Source organism: Vicugna pacos, chromosome 14 (assembly GCF_048564905.1).
Source record: "Vicugna pacos chromosome 14, VicPac4, whole genome shotgun sequence".
Taxonomy (NCBI): Eukaryota; Metazoa; Chordata; class Mammalia; order Artiodactyla; family Camelidae; genus Vicugna; species Vicugna pacos.
Window position 1 is genome coordinate 68753164 of NC_133000.1, and position 6000 is coordinate 68759163.

At 42.5% G+C, this 6000-nt stretch overlaps 1 long non-coding RNA gene across 3 annotated transcripts in view; it reads right to left on the minus strand.

Moving 5' to 3' along the window:
- Nucleotides 1–5492, minus strand: part of LOC140701181 (uncharacterized) — a 101659-nt gene extending 96167 nt beyond the window's left edge. For all 3 annotated transcript variants that reach the window (XR_012080108.1, XR_012080109.1, XR_012080107.1), the window contains exon 1: nucleotides 5200–5492. This is a non-coding gene — a long non-coding RNA (uncharacterized lncRNA). The remainder of the gene's footprint in view (nucleotides 1–5199) is intronic.
- Nucleotides 5493–6000: the final 508 nt, after the last annotated feature.

Genomic DNA, 6000 nt, shown 5'->3' on the forward strand with positions numbered 1-6000 from the left:
GCCAGCATCTAGAATGTTCAGACGAGTCTGACTACTCAGAGGCAAGGACAGAGGGCTTTTTCCCCACTTTGCACAAATTTAGGTTTTATACAACTTAGTGTTCTACTCTGTAAAAGGAAAAGTTAGAGAAGCATGGCATTCAAGGAAGGACAAAAGGAGACGGCTTCCTTGTCGACGGCTGCGTCTGAGCATTAGGCTTCCTGTGCCCACGATGAAGCTTCGTTCTAAGTGGTTTACACATTTTTACTAATTCACCCTGCAACTCTCTGACAGATGAAGAAATGGAGGCAAGAGAGACGTCAGTAGTTAACCCAAGGACACATCCAAGAGGCACAGGCAAGATCTGAACCCAGCATTCCAGTCGCCGTGCCAATATTTTGCCCTAACAGAAATGTTGATGTACACCTGTATTTAGCTTTATAGATAAGGGTCAGAGCCCCCAGCCATGGCTGTACCAGCTGCACTACACAACACGTCTTGCCAGGAAGACAAACCTGGTAAGAGGTAGGTTGTTTAGATCTGGTGTTTGAATTGACTAATACGGTTCTTTAATATTATTGAATAGTGTTGCTCAAAGTTTTCTTGGGTGTCACTCAATGTCTATACCAACATCACTGGACAACTGAGTCAGTGCAATTTTAAATAATGGTTAATACAATGCAAATGCCATTCCACCAGTCATATGGGCAGAACAGCCAAGACTGAATAAGTATTCCATGATTCTTTGAGCGCCCTGAGACAAAGTCACTGATGCAAAGGCAAGGACGGCTAGCGTTAATGGAGTGTCTTTCACATGCCAGGCCCCAAACTGAGAGCTTCACTCATACTAACTTATTTAATCCTCACAACAATACTGTGAAGAAAGTAATATTTCTACCTCAGTTCTGTGGCTGAGAAGTGAGGACACAGAAATTAAATATCCTGCCCGAAGCCCCAAGCTGGTAAGCTATGGAGACAGGCTTCCAAACAGCCAGCCTGCGTCCAGAGTGTGCATGACCAGAAAAACACAGGGCTTTTCCCTACAAAGAGTTACTCCTCTGTCCAGGGATGGAAGGCTAAAGTTCTGATTGTGTATTTGAATAAACACACTCCAAAAAAATTCCACTTAATGTGCATACACCATGTTTTTTTCTTTGGGAAAGTTAACACGATAAAAAAGATCATCTGAAATAGAGCAGCTGCCACGACAGGGACTAGGTCTACCCTAATCGAGTGCCATTTGGCAGATAACCTCCTTATCAAGCAGAAAAATATCAGGGCAGACAAACGGAACCCAGAGAAAATAAGACCATCAGCAAAGAAGATAACGAAGTTTGGAAAAAGCACCTATTTTTATAAATGGATGGCTGTCAGGTAAAAAATCAATTTCCTGTCGACAAGACCAACAGCAAGGCAAGGGGATAATAAACCTGTTTAAACTATTGGAGAGTCCGTAATTTAAATACAGCGTCTTCTGTTGAGTGGCAGTGCGCATTGAATCAGTTCCAGGGATGGCCATAACTAACGCCCCACTGCACTTCAGGAGGCACAAGAGAGGAAGCGGGCGTAAGAGGAACGAATGCATGATTGATGCTGAATATTCCGAGTTGCCCCGAGCAGAGGAGGTCGGGCTGCATAAAACTAGATCTTTGAAGATTTAATAGATTCCTCATTCTCTGTCAGTTGGTCCTTTTAGATTTGTCAAGAGCGAGCTCTGTTTTTCCTTACATTTAGGTTATTCAGTTATGGCTTTTAGGTTAAAAAAGAAAAGCAAGTCCAATTTAAGCTAATGGACAATAAAACTTTAGGGTTAGAAGTACTGGTTTTATTCAGGAGCTAAATGAGGATCTGCAACGAATTAGAATTTCTTAAATGGATGTTTGTATAATGACACAAGCTGTATGTATCACTATGAAATGTTCTTAGATGGGAAATATTTGAAATTGTTGACATTTGCATAATAAATTGGATTGCTTGGCACAGGCAAGAGAGAAAAACTAAGACATAGCTCGACGGTCAAATTAAAGGTTATTTGCTCATGCCAAAGACAAAGTTCTAGTTGAATTGGGGGGGAAAATGCTGCTAATTATTTTCTCTAGATGGAATGTAAAACCAACTGTAAAAAATTCATGAATGAGACCCAGGGACTGGCATTACAGCAAATTCAATGATTTTTGAAATGCATGCCTCTACAAAGAATGCACTATTATTCTGTCTAGACTTCATGGCACAGTATAATAAATAAAGACTGACAGCATCAATATATTTCATAAATACATTACTGGAATTTACATTATTTCTGACTATTAATATCTTCTGAGCTATCCTAGGTAGACACATATGCACATCTTACAAAATAAAATCTACTGGTAATGCCATTTGTTAGCAGACAAAGAAACAGTAATGGCATTTATTTTTCTGAATATATTCATCTTCTTAAATAAACTTAGGAAATCTGAACTTGGACCCATAGATAATTCATTAGCTTCAGTCCATAGGTTTGTTTCCTTAAAAAGTCTCCTCATACATTTAATATCCTAGCACAGTTTTTTGTAAGATTGCTTCAAGGGATTTTTTTTTTCCTTAAAGGGTATATCTCACACAAAATAAACTATGAAGGGTAACTTGTAAAGCTATCAATTGACATGAAGTTGAAATGACTTCTTTCTAAAAAATTTCTTCTACTGATACACACGTTTTTGTAATGAAACCACTAACAACAGATGGAAGTCCACCAACAGGCCTCAAGTTTTTCAGTCTAACATTTCCTAGAGCTGTGGACTGGGAGAAGGAAACTAAAAATATGATTTTGGAGAACAATTAGTCATTCTCAGGAAATCTATAAATATCCTGGGAAAGCAACATGGTATAAACATTCTGCCCTAGAGAAAAGATGAGCTATATTATATTATATTATGTCATGATTTGCAATTTTATGTGATGCAGACACATTTCACCATTGTTTTTTTCCTACTTTTATTTTTAGAAATCACCAAAAAGGAAATAGTCCCTTTGGCTAAGAACTGTGCAGGGAATGTATGAATGTACCCTCTTCCCCCTCCTTTCAGAGCACTGGTAACCTCTCGAGATGATTCTTTCATCACTCTCACTAAAGAATGAAAGCTCTCGCCTGCCTCATACCTATGAAAAGTTCCTTCAAAAATCCTCATTCCTATGAAAACAAACCAAACAGAGAGAGAAAGCTGAGCCCACATGGACTGTGCTTGTTTTTCAAATAGAAATAGCTGGAGTTTTCTTAAGCGATTTTAGAATACTGACTGGCACCAAAATTCACGGATGCAGTAAAATCAGGTACATATCTGCACAAGAGTGTGGGTTAGCGTGAACCAGGTTACTTATCTCATCAAGAGCTGGTGTCGCTCTAGATTTTTGCATATAGAAACTATAATTTAAAAAATCCAGCATATAATTATGAGTAATAGGTTACATCATATGATATTGCCAATATTTCTCTACAGAAGAGCAATTTCCTATGGCTCTTAATATCAGTTATCTAGAAGTGTAGCTAAAATAATTAAGACTTTACCTTTTTAAAGCATGTTTATGTATGCCATTTCTTTAATTACTCATTAGAAATTAATTTTTCATATGTTTTCCCCAATCCTCAAGTATGATTTTACAAATGTTTATACTCCTGAGTTCAAATCTATCTTGACTTTCTTACTAAAAATCATAGCCCCAAATTCAGATTGGTATGTATGAGATGGACACATGAGAAGAAAAATTTAATTGATCTTTACAATACCAACTAAAGGACTTGTGCTACTGATTTCCGATTCATGAATTCCAACAGCAGTCAGCAAACTGCAGCCTGAGGACCAAATCCAACCCAGCATCTGCTCATATTAATAAAGGTTTATTGGCACAAAATCACACTCATTCCTTTACAGTATATTTATGGCTGCGTTTGCGCTGCACAAAGTTGAGTAGTTGCAACAGAGATCGCATTGCCCACAAAGTGCAAAATACTATCTAGCCCTTTCCAAAAAAAGTTTGCTGAGTCCTGGTTTAAGACACCAATAAAATGTGATACTCAATATGAAACCAAACCTAGACTAGGAAAGTCTTGGAATACTTTTGGAACAGTCAAGGTGGACGAGGTTATACTGAAGTAATAAAGAAACCTCAAATGACAGTGATTTGAAACAGCTCATTTCTTGTTCATACTAATCTCCACCAAGGCTGCCCGGGGCCTCTGTTCCATTTGGTCATCACATAGAAGGGGCTGGTGAAGCAGGTGCTATCTGAGACTCTCCGCCAGGAACCTCGTGAACAAGAAACAGCATCCCAAAAGCGCACACTGGTTCTCTAAGCGTGTGCTGGGAAACGACACACATCCTTCCCACTCACGGGTACTTGGTCAAAATCATATGCTCTTGTGGCACCTGAGTTCAACAGCACAGCAAAGGGCAGTCCTTCTGCCAGGAAGAGGGCTTACAGGAGAACTAAATACTCAGTAACAGTGATGGCAACAACCATCATCTCCCAGCGGCCGTGAGGCCAGGGTTCAATCTTAAAAAGGCAAAGACATGAGTGAGAGAAAGAAGGAAGCGCGCGCTTCTGTTCCAGAAGGCGCACCTGTTACAGTTTCACTAGAAAGAGACACAGCTGAAGATGCAGACAGGACCTCAACGCCCTCCCAAGGAATTTCACCTGGACTCTGAAAGCAACAGGAAGCAAAGGAAGGGTTTTGTTTGAGTTTGTTTTTTTTTTTTTTTTCAAGCAACAGGCCTATTTGGAGGTAGTGACACAGCAACAGAACTCTTCGTAAAACTTTATAAAAATATTCATGACTTGTTTTGTATTCATCTAAGAATGTTTACTTTCAACAAGCTCTACACTGACATTCTGATAGGAAACTCGTGTTAAAAGTCACACCTCAGAAGGATGAGTCCATTGTTATCTTTATCAGTGTTTTTAAACATCCTCAGATGTAAAAAAAACACCTATGGCCTTCTTTCCAGACCCCGCGGTCCAGCCTGCATTTCTTCCACAGCACGTTCATTCTCAAAGGCCAGTCCCCTCACTTAAGAATTCATCTATCTTTTCTTCAAATTCAGTCATCTTTATTCTAATTAGAAAACCAGAGTAGATTTAAAACGAACTAAATACACAGTGGTTCTTAAAAAGTAGAAAGCACGCTTGAAATACCCTTCCACTCACTCTCAGCTCAAATCACATTTCTTGATAAAACCTTACCCCGCGGCTCTAGGCCTCCGGGACCCGCCTTCCTGGACGCTCGGTCAGCTCCAAGAGTCAAGGCTGCTCAGCCGCTTCCGCGGGGCCCGAGCGCCGCATCTCCTCCCGGGCAGGGCCCCAGCCCGCTCCCTTGCAGCCTGCTCCTGAGACGACATTCTTCCCAAAACCTTGACGGACGTGCAGGGCTGAGGCCGGACTGGCAGGGCGGAGTGTGGGGTTTCCCAGGAAAGCAAATGCGGCTTCGGGTGGGTGGGGGCGGTCAGCGGGGGTCCCGAAGCCGGGCAGGGAGCGGATGCGCCCCGAGGCGCTACGAGTCAGGGCTGGCTGGGGCATGACTTAATCAAGCCTGAGGCGCTGCTACCCAACTTCCTAGAGGAAGCCAGGTCTCGCGGGATCTCGGGGAATCTCGCGGGATCTCGCGGGATCTCAGGAGTTAAAAGAGGCCAATAGGCACCTCCCGCGGGGAAGAGCAACACCTGGATGCCTTTGGTGTCAAGGCTTCCTCCTCTTGGACTTGTCCGTAGGGGTCTGGCAAACCCCAATCCTTGTAGACACATCACCACAGCACCTCCAGAGTCCCAGTGCAGGGGTGTTTCTCAGGAGTCTGGCCTGGTGGTCGGGGAGCTGGGGAAGGGCAGGACTGCTTTGTGCGGCCGGAACCCTAGAGTGAGCTGCGCATGCACAGGCCGCAAAGTCACCTTCCAGGGCCCCGGCCAGCTCTGGTGTGGAAACCTGGGGCTCCACTCAGTCCCCAGCAGGGCCAAATTGTTCCTCCAGTCAGCTGTGAGGTGGCCGGAGTTC